At 38.4% G+C, this 16,555-nt stretch overlaps 1 pseudogene; it reads right to left on the bottom strand.

Moving 5' to 3' along the window:
• Positions 1-8,980: 8,980 nt before the first annotated feature.
• On the bottom strand, positions 8,981-10,832 carry LOC114117330 (small ribosomal subunit protein eS4-like; annotated as a pseudogene).
• Between the last annotated feature and the right edge of the window lie 5,723 nt (positions 10,833-16,555).

Genomic DNA, 16,555 nt, shown 5'->3' with positions numbered 1-16,555 from the left:
TCTTCTGTATTGGCAAGCAGATTCTTTACCACTGAGTCACCTGGGAAGCCCTAGATGGACATTGAATAGCATCAGCTATCAAACAATCCAGAAAAAACAAAGGCTACAGCAATATAAAAATTAGAAGAGTTGGGGCGGGGGATAAATTAGGAGTTTGAAATTAACATATATACATTCCTATATATAATATAGATAATCAACAAGCACCAACCTCACAGGAACCCTGTTCAATATTGTATAATAACCTATATGGGAAAAAAATATGAAAAAGAATGGATATATGTATATGTATAACTGAATCACTTGGTTGTACATCTGAAACTAATATAACATTATAAATCAACTGTATTCCAATATAAAATATGAATTAAATTTTAAAAATGTTATCATAGAAAAAAACACCACCAAAAAAAGAAAATTGGAAGAAAAAAATGTTGAGGTCATTGTTTTGGAAATTTATAGAATCAGAGGAAAACTGGACAATTCACTTAGAGCCTCCCAGTGTCTTTAGACAAGAGTGCCCTACATAGTCTGTACAAAATGTTCAACTTCTTCCTAGAGAGCTGATTTCAACAACCTTTGGCACCAATTCCAGAGAAGTAACTGTTTTTAATACTTACTGTGGCTCACACAGTTGACACATGTTAGCATTCTAAACAATTTTATAAAGGATATCTGCAACCCTCATACAACAGAAACTGCAAAGCAAGATCACAAGCAAAATGCAACTACATGTCAACTTTGAAATAATGCATGGCATTCAGTTTAAGATTTGCCCACACATCATGTGCACAGACCAATGGCTCACTGGAAACTGTCACATTTGCAGATTACCTGAGGAGGACAGAAATTATTCAGGGGCATTAATAATCTCTATTAATAATAATCTATTAACAACATCTATTAATAATCTATTAATAAAGTAATAATATAGGACATTTAGGTTAAAAATGCTCAAAAATCATCAAAACAAAGTTCTCAAAAACTTAATATCTCACTACTACATCTGTTATGGATATCATTTTATTTACCATCTAGATGACTTAACATCTTTTCTAGCAAACTTGTTTTCAAATGTGTTGATACTTTGGTTGATGCTGAATGAGTTTAGTCGCCTAATACAGCCTTAAATCATGAACAATTATGTCATTTTTAAGTAAGAATTTGAGTAAGAATTGTTATATAGCTGTGTCAATGGGGACAGCATTACAAAAGAACTAGGTAAGTTATTTTTAAAAGATGCTTTTACTGATTAAAAACAGTTTAGATTTAATTATTGAGCCCATCCTATTTCTCATGTATTTTTCTTAAATTCACTTTTTTATAGTTATTTAAAAATAAATCTTATGCTGTCTGAAATGACTGTTATTGACTTTAAAGTTTTAAATTAAGTTCTTTTTATATTTGTGACACCAAAGTATATTTGTAAAGGGTTGATTCTTGCACCTGATCCTTAGTGATAAATACAATCACGCAAAGGTCAGAGGGGGTAAATATGAGAAGACTAGTGCCAATATTTTGAATTGATTAATGCAAACTTCAGATATACCCTTTCATTGCACAGGGGTAATGGGAATAGTTACAAGTCTCAGTTAAGTTTCAATTCAAGATTTTAAAAACAGAATTTGAATTATGCTAACCAAAGGAACTAATGAAGCGTATGGGCGTGTGGACAAATTTGGCTCTAAGAAAAGACCACATTTTCTTGGTTTTGTGGCCCAAACCATCGTCTTATTTATATTTGACAATGCACAAGTCCACATTTTATCTGTCATCTTACTAGTCAGATACTTCCACTTCAAGCAAGAAAAAGTAAAACAGTTTAAAAATAGTTGCTGCATTGAAAGATGTATCAAAAATATAATCATTCTGTTTTAACATTCATCTCCCTCAATTCTATGTTGATGTGTCTTAATGCCAAAGACAAATGATAAAATTGTCTGTCTACCACTTAAACCTAAATTTTTATTGCTCCTTTCCAAAGTATTGAAAAGAGCCAAACATACTAATCCATAGTGCTGGGCTAAGTTTTCAAGAGTGATCTCACATTGTATTTGTATTAAACTCAAAGATAAATTTCAGTGTCAATCAACAACTAATAAAGATAATTACTTTATCTTGTAGCAGTGTAAGGTGTGATTCCGATTATGTTTTGTTTTCCTATTTTGTGAAGAGCTAGCACTATCAGCCTGCATATAAACCTATCTCCTAAATTCCTCAGCTTAGCTTTCCAGGGTGTCCTCACTGTTTATCCTGAACCCCCACTAAGTTTAAGCCCATTAAGGCTGAGGAGAGGAAGCTAAGACCATCCAGCCCAATATAAATTAATGGTAAAAGCTATTATCCCAAGTGGAATTTTTCAGAAACTTTAAGCTTTCACTGTATTTTCCATTTTGAATAGGTTAACCTTCAAGATGGTTGGGAATAACACAGGAAATTAACTTTATTCATATGAAGCAAGTCAAAAGAGGATATGAATAAAACCTGCTTCTCACCTTCTATAGGCTTAAATCTGGCCAAAGGTATCTACAAATTAAACAAGTGACTGAAGAGAGGAATGTGAGTGTGTGTGTTTGTACACGTGTGTTTTCCTCTTATTCTTTTATTCCTTCACCTTCCATTTCTGCATCTACCCTTATACTCATCACTGACCCTGACCTTGCTTCTCCCCTTTCCCCTCCTCCTTTCTACCCTACCTCCAACGCATTTCTTTTTATTTTGTTGTCAAGTCCTAAAACATTGACTCTACAGGATTAGAAGAAATTGATTTTGTAATCTTGCATTTAATTGAGTCAGCATAGATAATCATTATTTATATTAGATAGGTGTGGGGCTTCCCAGGGGGCTCAGTGGGTGAAGAACCATCCTGCAATGGAGGAGACACGGGTTCAATCAATCTCTGGGTCGGGAAGTTCCCCTGGAGGAAGGCATGGCAACCCACTCCAGTATTCTTTCCTGGAGAATCCCATGGACAGAGGATCCTGGTGGGGTACAGTCCTTAGGGTCGCAAAGAGAAGGACATGGCTGAAGTGACTGAGCACGCACGCACACACATAGCAGATAAATGCGGTCCTCAAATTAATGGGGGACAGTATCAGGCAAATTAGCTAATTCCCACATTTCTCACTTACATAGATGTTCCTCACAGTGTGGCACTTAATAGAATTCCTGTTGTGCTTCAGTCTTTACTTTCTCGTATAGCATTGAGGAGTGAAATATTTTAGTATATCCTTCTTATTGCCCTGCTGATAAAGGATTTTCCCTGAGAAAATAGTTTTTTTCTACCTAGAGGCAAGAAAATTACTTAATGTTTACAACTGTGAAGGGTTAGTAACACAGTAAGTCCCCTACAGTCAGTCCTCCCTGGCAAACTCTGGGAGATGGTGAACGACAAGAAGGCCTGGCGTGCTGCAGTCCATGGGGTCGCAAAGGGTCGGACACGACTTAGCAGCCGAACAACAATCCCTACATATGAACAAGTTCCATTCTGAGAGCATGTTTGTAAGTCCAATTTGTTTGTAAGTCCACAAAGTTAGCCTAGGTACCCAACTAACAGTTGGCTACACTCTACCAGCTACATCGCTGCTGCTTTTACGCTAGCTTCCAGACATCCTGGGCTGGAAATAATGTGCTACTATACCCTGAACAGTACTGTACAGTAAAGCTTACGAAAGCACAACCACTTTTAGAGGATGCACACGCAGGACAATGTGTAACCATGCATGTGAACTAACTTATGTGGTTGGACATGCGGGCACATGCTCTCATCTTTGAAAGTCTACAGCTTGAATGTTATATATGTAAGGGACTTAAACTTACTTCTGCTTACTGAAAGGAGGAAAGAACCTGAATATTTATCGTGGACTTAGAGTGGTCTAGAGACTGGAGATCTTCATATACTATGTCATCTGGCCCTTGTCACAATTCTCTGAGGCTGATAGTATTGCTTACTTTTTGCAGATGAATAAACTGAAGATGGTGGTGGTGGTTTAGTCTTGTCTGATTCTTGTGACCCCATGGACTGTAGCCTTCTAGGCTCTTCCGTCCATGGGATTCTCCAGGCAAGAATACTGGAGTGGATTGCCATTTTCTTCTCCAGGAGATCTTCCCCACTCAGGGATAGAAGCCGGGTCTCCTGCATTGCAGGCAGGTTCTTATCAACTGAGCTATGAGGGAAGCCCAACTGAAGATGAAAGTAAAAGTTGCTCAGTCATGGCCAACTCTTTGTGGCCCCCATGGCCTCTACAGTCCATGGAATTCTCCAGGCTAGAATACTGGAGTAGGTAGCCATTCCCTAGGGGATCTTCCCAACCCAGGGATCAAACCCAGGTCTCCCGCACTGCAGGCGGATTCTTTTACCAGCTGAGCCACCAGGGAAGCCAACTGAAGAAGACAGAGGGTTAATTGTCACAGCAAATGCAGGCATGTCTTTCAAGCTCAGGGTTTACTGTCAGTATTAAGGCCATAGGTTTCTACATCAGGGTTCCTTTCCTTTCAATTCAGTCAGTAATTTCATTGCTTTTTGGAATTTTACTTTACAGTGCTTTTTATGTACCTCAGGCTAACTTTGCAAAACTAATTTTCATATAAGCATTTATTTACTCAAAACATGTTTATTACATCATGTGCATGATATGCCAGGCACTGTGTTACATGTTGTGGAATCAAAGTAAATATCTTTGTTGCCACATATAATTCTCCTGCATTCTGGTAAAGCCAGGCATGTAATCGGATCATCACGGTGAGGCGCCTGCGCAGACACTCACACCCTGGAAAGGCAATCTTGGCAAGATTGAGGAGCATCAGTGTTTCAAGTCCACATCCGTATTGGATTACTGACTTTCTGAGAAATTCTGACAGAGCCCCCATGGATACCCCTGAACCTCAGATCTCGGCTATTTTCCCCCTGTAATGTGCTCTACAAACTGTTCACTTCCTTTCCCAAGGAAACAACAGCCAAGAGCCAACTTTGCTGCTAGAAATCCATCTCTGTTTCCCTAGCTTTGATTCCCATATAACTTCAGGCTGCCCACTTAACTTTGCTTTAGTTAATTATTTGCACAATACAGGTAATAGCTACCCTAGGGGCCACGGTAGGGCTTAATTAATTAATGTTTATAACATCTTTGAAAATGTAGCATTGAAGCTACTAAGTAAGTGCAAATTATTATTATTATTAACGTCATTGCCATCATCATCCATCTATTTCACATGTAGCCAAGGGCAGTCTCCAAGAGGTGAATCATGGTGCTTGTCTTCAGAACTGGCTCCATCTTCTAAGCTTGACTGCTTGATCTGAGAGTCTGACCCTAACTGTAGGCAATTAGAAATAGAGCAATTGAAAAAAGTTGTCTGCCTCTGAAAAGACAAACCATTCCCTGCTTCTACTTCCTTGTCTCTGTTTCAGCTGCTGGTTGCTCAGGCTCTCTCCTGATCCTCACGCAATCATGTCAATGTATGTAATCCATTATGTAGAATCTCTCCTTAGCAACCTGACCTGGATGCCCTGGGAGCCCTGAGATCTCATCCACTGTGTAGAGCAGGGGACTGAGATCAAGGACCGTGAGTAATAGAATAGATTCAAACTGAGGATGTCAACGAGCCCATGTTTGGTTTAGCAGTTGAGGCTGTACTCCTAAGTCTATTTGGAAAGAGAAAAATTAAGTGAAGGCACATAAACATAAATTTAAATAAAGTTATTTAGTAGCTGATCTCTAGTTATTTGACTTATTTCAATCTGTTGTTTCAAAAAGAATGCTAATTATTATAAAAATTCAATTATTTTAAAGAGTGAAAAATTTGTATTTTTACTGATGCATTTCCTTGTGTCTTTTTTATCCCCCTGGACAATTCTTAATATTCCTCATGATCAAATTCTTCCTCATTTAGGAAAATTCCCTACATCACTCTAGCCTGTGATAAGTTTCCCTTCTCTAACTATGTGATATACCTTGTCTACATCTTTTATTTAGTAATGCTTGCTGCTCTCTGACAATCTTCCAATGCTTTTGCTGACAACTTTTTCAGAGGTTTGTATCTTCTTTTTTTCAATTACTTTACACAGCCATTATGGGTAGTAAGAAAGAGGTGTTGATCTGTGCATCCTCTGAAATGCCTGTTAGATCATTAGAAATGGGACTTGATGACATTTGTTTATCTCTTCCATCTAACTCAGTAGAGAAAACAGCTCCAGACTTTATATCCCAGAGATTATTTCACATCCCCACTGAATATTATGTCAGGGCTGTTCTAACCCTTTTTCCCTTCCTCCTGGGCACATGGCTAGACTAGATTTTGCAGCATCTCTTACAATTAGATTAGGTAGTATAAATGATGTTGGTCAATGCAATATGGTAGATATGATGCCACTGCTTGAAAAGGCCTGTATGTATATTTCTCTTAGACATATCTCCCTGCTTGCCCTACTCTATTCACTAGCAAGCTGAATGGACAACACCCTAAGGACCCAGAGAAAGGCGGTGCCACAAGATGAAAAGATCCCCAAGCTACCAACTAGGGAAGAATTTCCCAGAAGACCTATGTGGCCTGGAAGACCCATGATGGTCTGTTGCATGAGTGAGAAATAAACTTTCATTTTGATAAACCACAGATTGGGGGGATTGTTTTCTACAGAAGCCTAAGTTGACTCATAAAAACAGCTGACAATCATCTCATCCCTAATATATTTAAAATGGAACTCTTGTTTTCTTTTTTCTTTATTCCCCAAATCCAGAGCTTCAGCAAGTCTTACCCAACTTCTGGAAGTGTATCTCAAAATGCATCAGATCTGTCCATTTCTCTCCACTGTTCTATATCACCTCCATGATCTTACATAAAGTTCTTATTGTTTCTCATCAGGATTCTATAACTGCTCCTGCTGCTTCCATTCTAACATTTTTCTTCTCTTGAATCCACTTACTACACAGCAACCAAACTCATCTTTTTAGGACAAAGCTTAAACCATATCATGCTCTTATTTGGAACCCTTCAGTAGCTTAACCATTGCACCAAAAATAAATTTCAACTCCTAGTCTTGACCTGCAAGATCCTGCATGTTCTGGCCCCTGCCTAGCTCACCAACCTCATCTCACTTTCCAACTCCCTACAAAGTCTAGTCATCTGGAATTCTTTCAGTTTCCTTAGCAATCTAAATGTTTATCTCTTCCAAGATCTTCACCCATGCAGATTACCTTCTTTGAAGATTTTTTTCTCTTTGCTCCTCACACAGCCAGTTCCTTCCTACCTTTTAAATCACTGTTTAAACATCCCTTCTTCAGAGAGTTTCTCTGATGGCAATATCTAAGGAAAATGTCTACCCTCTGATATCCTTTATTGCAGTAACTTGCTTTTTTCCATGTTAGAAATTACCAGAATTTTAAATTACATGTAGCAGATATGAACCTCGGGCCACAAGTTAAGAAGTCCCAGAATCATAGCTCTATTTTCCATAAATGGATGCAATTTCCTTCTCTATTCTATTTCAAGATCCCATTCCATTTATGTATTGATTATGATATAGGTTCCAGAGGCAAAGGGCCAAAAAATAGTGACTAATATAGCTTTGTTAAACTTAATGACTTTGGTGTATTACAAATTTTTTTCTCTCTCCTTTTATAATCTGGGAATAAGCAGACCAAGGCTGAAAAGGCCATTTTGAAATGTCAGGGATCCAAGCTCTTTTTGAATTGTCACTCTGCCTTCCTCATTCTGAGGCTTCTGCATACAGGTACAAACACAAGATGAACTGACTATAATTTGGGGTGGTACCTAAGAAGAGTGCATGGTTCAGGAAGAAGCTAAGGGTAAAGCAGCTCTGGGGTACAATTCCTGTGACTCGCAAATGCTCTCACATCAACAAGGTCTTTGAAGATTTCTAAAGGAGGTGACATTTTAGGAGAAGATAGACATTTTGGTGAAAGATGTGGAAAAGGATGAAGAAAAGGAAAGCTTAAGTGTTCCAAATTCCATACTTTTGTTTTTCTCCCTCCTGGTTTGGATATATAATAAAAATACTAAAAATGCTATAATAATAAGTACAGGTACTATATTAAGAAACTATATCAATATAGTGATAAGTAATATGTAAAAAATAGTAAAAAAAAAAAAAAAAAAAGTACCTGACTACAGCAGAAATAAATTAAATGTGATTACAAACTGTTACAGAGTCCAAGCTGGTCCTGCCTGCTGTACAAGAGGCCAATAAATTGAATGACAAGTTGTTGGGGCAAGAAATAGCAACTTTATTTGTAAAGACAGAAGCCTGAGAAAATGGTGGACTAGTGTCCCAAAGAACCATCTTCCCTGTGTTAGAATTCAGATTTCTTTAAAAGAAGAAGAAGTAAGGTCAGACATTTCCCGGTTCCAATCAGTCTCCAGAGGAGATGTGTTAATTTATTCCTTGCTGCAGTCATTCATAGGTGGACCTAGTCACGATGTTTCCTGTGAGCTAAACAAAAGTTTTTAGCTTAACGCTCACTACCTGGGAGGAAGGGTTTCCAGAGATGGGTCCTTATCTATAATTTAAGCTTATAGGCAACATCACTTTAGTGATCAACTTGTAATAAAAGGCAAAGTTTCTTTCCTATTGTGGAATGATGAGAAAATCAGGAATATTTGCAGAATATGGAAAGAATCATTTTACAGAAAGTATGATTCTGAGCAACAAAGAATAACAGCCTGGAAAAAGGGCTGGACCTAAGAAATCAACAATTCTTCTGCCAAAGACAAACAAGGATTGTGGCTGAAAGTCAGGTTTCCTGTATCTGTCTAGAAGATTAGCATCAAAGTCACAGATTTAATATTAATTGAAGAAAAGGCTGGCAGTTTGAGAATTTAAAAGTCTTTGGTGAAAGTGCTGTGGTGGAAGCTTTCATCACAAAAGGTTACATAAATTCAAGGAGGGTGAATTTGAACCCACGCCAGCGGCAGGATACTGCTTTTTTCAAGGGGTTCTGTATTTGTTTTCTGTCCTGTAATATCTCTACTTAGCCACAAGGAGCTCTCTCTTCCCATCACTGGCGACCAGTCTCTTTCTGTCTACAGCAATGGTGAGCTAGCCATCTTTCCCTTGGTTAAGAGAAATCCAAAGTTTGTTGTATTTGCCAAGACCAAAAATGTTGGGAAGCCAGATTAGCCGAATGGCTGCCATCGACATCTTTCACATCAATCACATCTCAAGAGCCAGGATGTCTCTCTGCTGGTGATCATATCAGTTATTACCAGGTCAGCACCACCAGTCACCAAACTCAGGTTACCAAACTGTGGACCTGGATGAAACTGGTGTTCTTACCAGTCTCTGCATCAGTCTGAATGGTGTCTGTTATTTACTTTGATGAAAGGATCTAGACAGCTGCTGGTGTAAGCATCATGGATCGTCCTATGAGGGATTCTTTTAGTGCCCACTCTGCACAACTTGTATGTGGCTTCTCAGACATAATACAATGAATAGAAGAGACTTTTGGTGGCATGGATCAGATAGAAATTCTCTCTGGTTTTGTCAATTCCAATAACATTCATAAACCAGAAGGGTAGGTTATATCAATTTGGACCTGGTCATCAATCTATTACTCTTTCTTTTTCCTCCTAGCATGGTTAATTATATATGTGTGTGTGTGTGTGTGTGTGTGTGTGTGTGTGTGTGTGTGTGTGTGTAGGTTTTTTCTAGGTGGCGCTTCTGGCAAAGAATCTGTCTGCTAGTGCAGGAAATGCAAGAGACTAGGGTTCAGTCCCTGGTTTGGGAAGATTCCCTAGAGGAGGAAATAGCACCCCACTCCAGTATTCTTGCCTGGAAAATCCCATGGATAGAGGAGCCTGGTGTTCTATAGTCCATGGGGCTGCAAAGAGTTGGATATAACTGAGCATATGATATGTGTGTGTATATGTGCGTGTGTGTGTATTATATGTGTGTGTCTCACAAACTCGAAGCCGTCACGTACTAAGATAGCAGATGTGATATGTCAACTTAGATTCAAGAAAATAATTTTAATGTTCAGATTAAATCAATGTGGTAAATTTGAATTTTGTTGCTTTCAACTTTAACTTGGCTTTATTATAAAAAAATGTATACATGTAGAGAGTCTATACTAGGTTTATACTTAGTACAGTATGCTTCAGATATGGGTATTCCCAAACTTTCTCCTGTCCCCAGGCCCCAAAGGGAAAGCTATTTGCTCACTTAGCTGTCTTCTGTTCCCCACTCCACCCCTCCACTCCAGAGAAGGGTCTGCTCCTGAGCAGATAATGGAAAAGGCAACGCCATGGTGGTGAAGCTTCCCTGGTAGCTCAACTAGTAAAGAATCTACATGCAATCCAGGAGACCCCTGTTCAATTCCTGAGTTGGGAAGATCCCCTGGAGAAGGGATAGGCTACCCACTCCAGTGTTCTTGGGCTTCCTTTGTGGCTCAGCTGGTAAAGAATCCACCATAGAAGACAAATACTGTATAATATCACTTATTTGTGAAATCTAGAAAAAAAACAAATAAATAAATATAAGAAAACAGAAATAGACATAGGTTCAGAGAACAAGTTGGCAGTTGCCAAAAAAAAAAAAAAAAAAAAAAAAAAAATCCACCTTCAATGCAGGAGCCTCCGGTTCGATTCCTCGGTTGGGAAGATCCCCTAGAGAAGGGATAGGCTACCCACTTTAGTATAAACCTGTGGACTTGGCCCATCAATCATATTGAACCACTGCATGCATATCTGAGTTATTTTATCTCCTGTTAGAGAATACTTAAGTCTGTTCCTTGAGAAAATTTTGAAGGGAAGGCATTCTCTCAGCCTGGGGCCACTGGTTGATGGACAAGAGCAAGTCCATTGGTCAGTTTGTCCAGCATCCAATACCTTGGGGTTGCTACCTATTTCAGTACCCTTTGGGACCACAAACTATTGCTTTTAGGTATAGAATGACAGGAGAAGTTGTATACAAGTTTTGGAGAAATCAACAGAGAGGAAATGATCTACCTAGTGATTTCCGAAATAGACAAAAATTCCATTTTAGTAAAAGTTACACAGTAGATGATACATCAGCACAGAGGAAAGAAGTACAGTGGATTTAAAAGCTTTAAAGTGTTGATGTTCCCACTCATTATCAGAGAAATGCAAATCAAAACCACAATGAGGTACCATTTCACGCCAGTCAGAATGGCTGCTATCCAAAAGTCTTCAAGCAATAAATGCTGGAGAGGGTGTGGAGAAAAGGGAACCCTCTTACACTGTTGGTGGGAATGCAAACTAGCTCAGCCACTATGGAGAACAGTGTGGAGATTCCTTAAAAAACTGCAAACAGACCTGCCATATGACCCAGCAATCCCACTGCTGGGCATACACACTGAGGAAACCAGAATTGAAAGAGACACGTGCACCCCAATGTTCATCGCAGCACTGTTTATAATCCAGGACATGGAAGCAACCTAGATGTCCATCAGCAGATGAATGGATAAGAAAGCCGTGGTACATATACACAATGGAGTATTACTCAGCCATTAAAAAGAATACATTTGAATCAGTTCTAATGAGGTGGATGAAACTGGAGCCTATTATACAGAGTGAAGTAAGCCAGAAAGGAAAACACCAATACAGTATACTAATGCATATATGGAATTTAGAAAGATGTGAACAATAACCCTGTATGTGAGACAGCAAAAAAGACACAGATGTATAGAACAGTCTTTTAGACTCTGTGGGAGAGGGCAAGGGTGGGGTGACTTGGGAGAATGGCAATGAAACATGTATAATATCATATGTGAAATGAAATGCCAGTCCAGGTTTGATGCAGGATACAAGATGCTTGGGGCTGGTGCACTGGGATGACCCAGAGGGATGGTATGGGGAGGGAGGTGGGAGGGGGTTCAGGATGGGGAACACGTGTACACCTGGATTCATGTTGGTGTATGGCAAAACCAATACAATATTGTAAAGTTATTAGCCTCCAATTTAAAAAAAAATTTATATTTAAAAAAAGCTAAAGTGTTGATGTTCCTCACGAAAGAGCCTAAAGCAATGTTATCATCTTTCGACTTAGGAAAATGGGAGCCTCTCTTGCTGGACAGAAGAGCTTCTTTAGTTTGATATGACCAGAGCATCAATCATTTATGATGAGAGCCAAGGGAGGAGGCTAAGAGTTAGTGTGGAAGCCCAGCCAGGAGGGAACAATACTCAATCCTGAGTAGCCATACAATTTTTGCTAAATCTCAGAATGACGGTTTGTGTGAATGGAATATCCACTAAGTATCTTTCACTCAACATTTATTTGTAATCTCTTGAGCTTCTGTTTTAATTTTTTTCCATTATTCCCATGCTTCATGCTCAAAAAAAAAATTATTTTTTGTCAGAGGAAGGACTTTATTTTCCTTCCAATAAAGAGAAAAGTCTTGAACCTTCGAGTCTATTTTCATAAATGGTGAAGTATAGAATAATATGTTAACATGCATCTAGCTTTAGCTTTTTAAATGTACAAAGATCAAATTGCTAATTAAAAGTTCTTAAGCATGCAAAACTAAAACACCGAGATTATTAGTTTATTAATAGAATAAACCTTCTAGTAATTTTCAGATCTCAAAGTCATTTATTACCTTCTACCACAAAAGGCCAAATATAGAATTTCCTTACTTCTATAGGAAAAAGGGAATAAATGTTTCAGACCACACATGAAGAATAGTTTTGCTGTGGTTTTTAGGTATATTCCCACATTTAACGATAGAAACAGAAAGCAATTTAAGAACATTTTCCATGTGTGTCCAAAATGGAAGACACATCATCATCTTTACAGAAGAGCCAGCAGTTACTATTGTCTGCAAAGGGCAGTTAATTCATATCCATGCGCACAGGGGCTCGTGGGTGTCCAGGAATACAAACACACATTCAGTGAGCTTCCCAGAAGTTTTAGGATGTTTTCATTTGTGCAGTTTTTCAAATGCAGTATATTCTAGGAAGAAGTACTTTCCCCATGGCTTCTGCATACAGAAGGTAGCCGTTTGATCCCTCACCAGTAAAGAATCTGCCAGCAATGCAAAAGACCTGGGTTTGATCCCTGGGTTGGGAAGATCCCCTGAAGATAGAAATGGCTACCCATTCCAGTATTCTTGCCTAGGAAGTACCATGGGCAGACGAGCCTGGTGGGCTACAGTCTATGGGCTCACCAAGAGACAGACACAACTGAGCAACTTTCAAAGGACACACACACACACACACACACACACACACACACATGACCCAACAGCACAAGCGCATAAAATCATGTGAATTTTCCAGCACTGTATGGAAAATTAGAAAAAAACTCTGATGTAGTTAATACATCTGCATTTTCTGCAAAGGTAATTCACCAAGTGGGACATACTATATCTAGGTAGGATTGGCTATGTCTAGAGAGAGCTAGGTAGTTATTTCTTTTAAAAAATTGTATTTGGCTATGCCAGGTCTTAATTGTGGCATGCAGGATCTAGTTCCCTGACCAGGGATTGAACCTGGACCCACTGCATTGGGAGCATGGGGTCTTACCCTGGACCACCAGGGAAGCCCCCAGGCAGTTATTTCTTATGGGTGGTTATCAGTTCTCTCTCTCTTTTTTGAAAAAGTGCAGATTATTTTAGGCCCACTATATTTACATATTTTGACTGAATTCAGTTGTTGCTTCCAAAACAATTCATCTTTTTTGAGGGGGGTAAGAGTTTCAGTTTCCTCAACCCCTTTTCCATTCTACCCCACTCTGTTATTACCACCACTAATGAATAAAGCCAGACAGTGCAAATGTTTTGAGAATGTTCCGGCTTTGACAAGGGAAAGTAAAATATTGCGTGATTATGCATCGCAAATGAGGTTTTGATTGTAGCCACACAACTCAAAGATAAAATGATTTGTGCTAGTTTCATTCTTAGTCTCTTATTGGTATTGCTCTCCAAGGCACCAATAAGAGAGTGAAAAGAACAGCTTTCCAGGAGGATTTTTCTAAGAATTTCAACCAGAGATCCAAAAGATAATAGCAGAAATCAGATTCAAAAGAAACAAATAAGGGAACAATGGTAAAATGTGCGGAAAACAACTGAGGACTGTGGTCATCTACAAGCTACATCAGAGATCAGGTAGGAAGCCAAGAAGTAGCCAGCATGGTACCAGGGAGCAAATGAACGTTTTCCAAACAGGTGTCATGCACTGGGTGTTTTTAGGAAGCTCTAGGATTAATTGAGATGGTTTCGGCATTAGGTCACTTTTCCATGAAATAGTTCTAGCAACTTTCAAGATGTGAGAGATGATGTATTATTTTTGTATAGAAGCAAACTCTGATTTATTAAGGAGAGTATAGATTAGGAAAGTGACCACCCATGCTTTCTTTTTTATCTTCTTTTCCAGATGTTTTTGTGTGTGTTTGTATTCTGTTGTTGTGATGAATCTGAGTATAATTTTGCAAATTTTTGCCTCCACGATAATATACAAGCAGAGTTGGCTGGACTTTCCCAGAAATGGGGGTGCTAAGTAAAGTAACAAGGGCAGAGTCAGGGACTAATGTTTATAAAAACCCTAAAGTACCTTTCAGACCTTAAATGTCAAATCTGCATCAAAATCTAGTTAGAAGGAAGAGTCATTGTCAGTAAATTATAATTCATTGAATGCTATCTAGGAGAGTGTTTTTGTTTTTTTCTGGGTCTTTCCTGCTTAATAGCTTGTTATCATAGAATTTTTTTTTAATTTTGTTGAATTATAGTTGGTTTACAATGTTGTGCTAATTTCTGCTCTACAGCAAAGTGACTCAGATATGCACACACACCCGTATCTTTTTTGTATTCTTTTCCATTCTGGTTTATCACAGGATATTAAATATAGTTCCCTGTGCTAGTAGAGAAAATTTTAAGTTTTATTCTGTAAGGCAGAAAGTTAAACAGTCAGAGACATCTTAAACAAGTTCAAGTAAGGCTGAGATGGAACTAAATTTGGTCAGTTTAATTTTTGGCTGCTCTTCAATTTAGTTTAAACCACAGTTATCACTGATCCGTTCAGTTGCATAATTCATTCTACTTAAGAATGTTCGTCTCTCCCATGCCACACAAGTAGAGCTGGCTGGACTTTCCCAGAAATGGGGGTGCTAAGTAAAGTAACATGGGCAGAGTCAGGGGCTAAGATAACACATTTCTACCGTGAAATATGCCACAAGAACAAAAGTGGAGACCATTTGATCCGTTCCTTGGAATTATTCTTCTTAAAATGTAATTAGCATATGATTTTATTGACTGTGCTCTTGAGATTAAAACCAAAGATATATATTCTCCTATATGAAAAAAAAAAGTGTTTCTTATTTTGGTAAACTTGATAATGTGTCCCTAATGTTCTAGAAGGAACTCTGGAATCCCGGTGCCTGGAAATGAGAAAAATACCTAAGCTCTAAATTTCACAAGGTGGAAGAGATCAGTTTCATTTTAAGCTCTTCTTCAATTTAGTTGACAGCACCAGGGTATCATTTGACTTGCATGTTTTCAGCATATATTAGGAAGTTACTAGGCTAAATGAGGTGAAGGAGGAGTTTACGGTAAAACATCCTTGCCCTTGAGCAATGTATAAACGTGTGTATTCTTAGATGCTTTGTTAACATAGGACAATGTGCTGGTATATTTGTAACTCACCTAAATATTCCAGCAAACAAGATGTCACAGAGATATGGCATCTTCATGGCACAAAAATGTAGCCATTTATGACATGTTGTTTTATGTTTTCAGTAAATTGTTTCATAATAATGGCTGTGTGTGGGAAGCTGTGGTGAATTAGCATTGAACCAAGGGTAAGACTTTTTCCTATTCCTCACACCCCTGTAAGCTAATTTCACCTTGCTACCCAGGCTGGCCTGCAAGGTTTATTCCCACAAGAGTTTTCCCTTGACGAATTCACATTTACTGTATAAGATTTTAAATTTCAAAAATCACCTGAAACATGCTGTTTCACTTCTGTGTCCTGCCCAAGTGCCTGCCACATAGTTAACCCAATGAATAGTTACAGAAAGAAGAGAGGAAAGAGGAAAGGATGAAAGGACCAGAGGGAGGGAGGGTTCTGTGTTCTGTGTACATTGTGGTCACGCTGGATAGTGTAGTAAGTGTGGTGTGGTGTGTAAAGCTCAAACAGTCATAGGTCTCTCCCTGCGTTGTTGGTTGACATGTCTTGTTCTGAGGTTGACTAGAACAAACCACCTGTAACCAGCAAGCTGGTCATCATTTTATTTTTAAATTAATTTTTAATTAATTTTCATTGGCATACAGTTAATGTACAACATTGTGTTAGTTTTGCTCTCAAAGTGAATCAGTTATACATAAACACGTATCTACTGTTTTTAAGATTCTTTTCCCATATAGGTTATTACAGAGTATTAAGTAGAGTTCCCTGCAGCAACCTTATTTTTAGAGAGTAATCACAAAATAGGGAGAGATTTAGGCCAGTCACCATTTTAAAGATTTGATCTCAACAAATATCTACCTGTCTGATTCACTGTTCCATGCTCTGTAAAATTTGCTGTTCAGAGCATTTGAGTTACTACCTCAGGCCCTTTAAAAATTTTTTTAAATAATTTTCCTGTAAAAGG

The sequence above is a fragment of the Ovis aries genome, chromosome 12, assembly GCF_016772045.2.
Source record: "Ovis aries strain OAR_USU_Benz2616 breed Rambouillet chromosome 12, ARS-UI_Ramb_v3.0, whole genome shotgun sequence".
NCBI lineage: Eukaryota > Metazoa > Chordata > Mammalia > Artiodactyla > Bovidae > Ovis > Ovis aries.
Note: the sequence above shows the minus strand (reverse complement) of the source record. Positions and strands in the feature narration are given on the sequence as shown.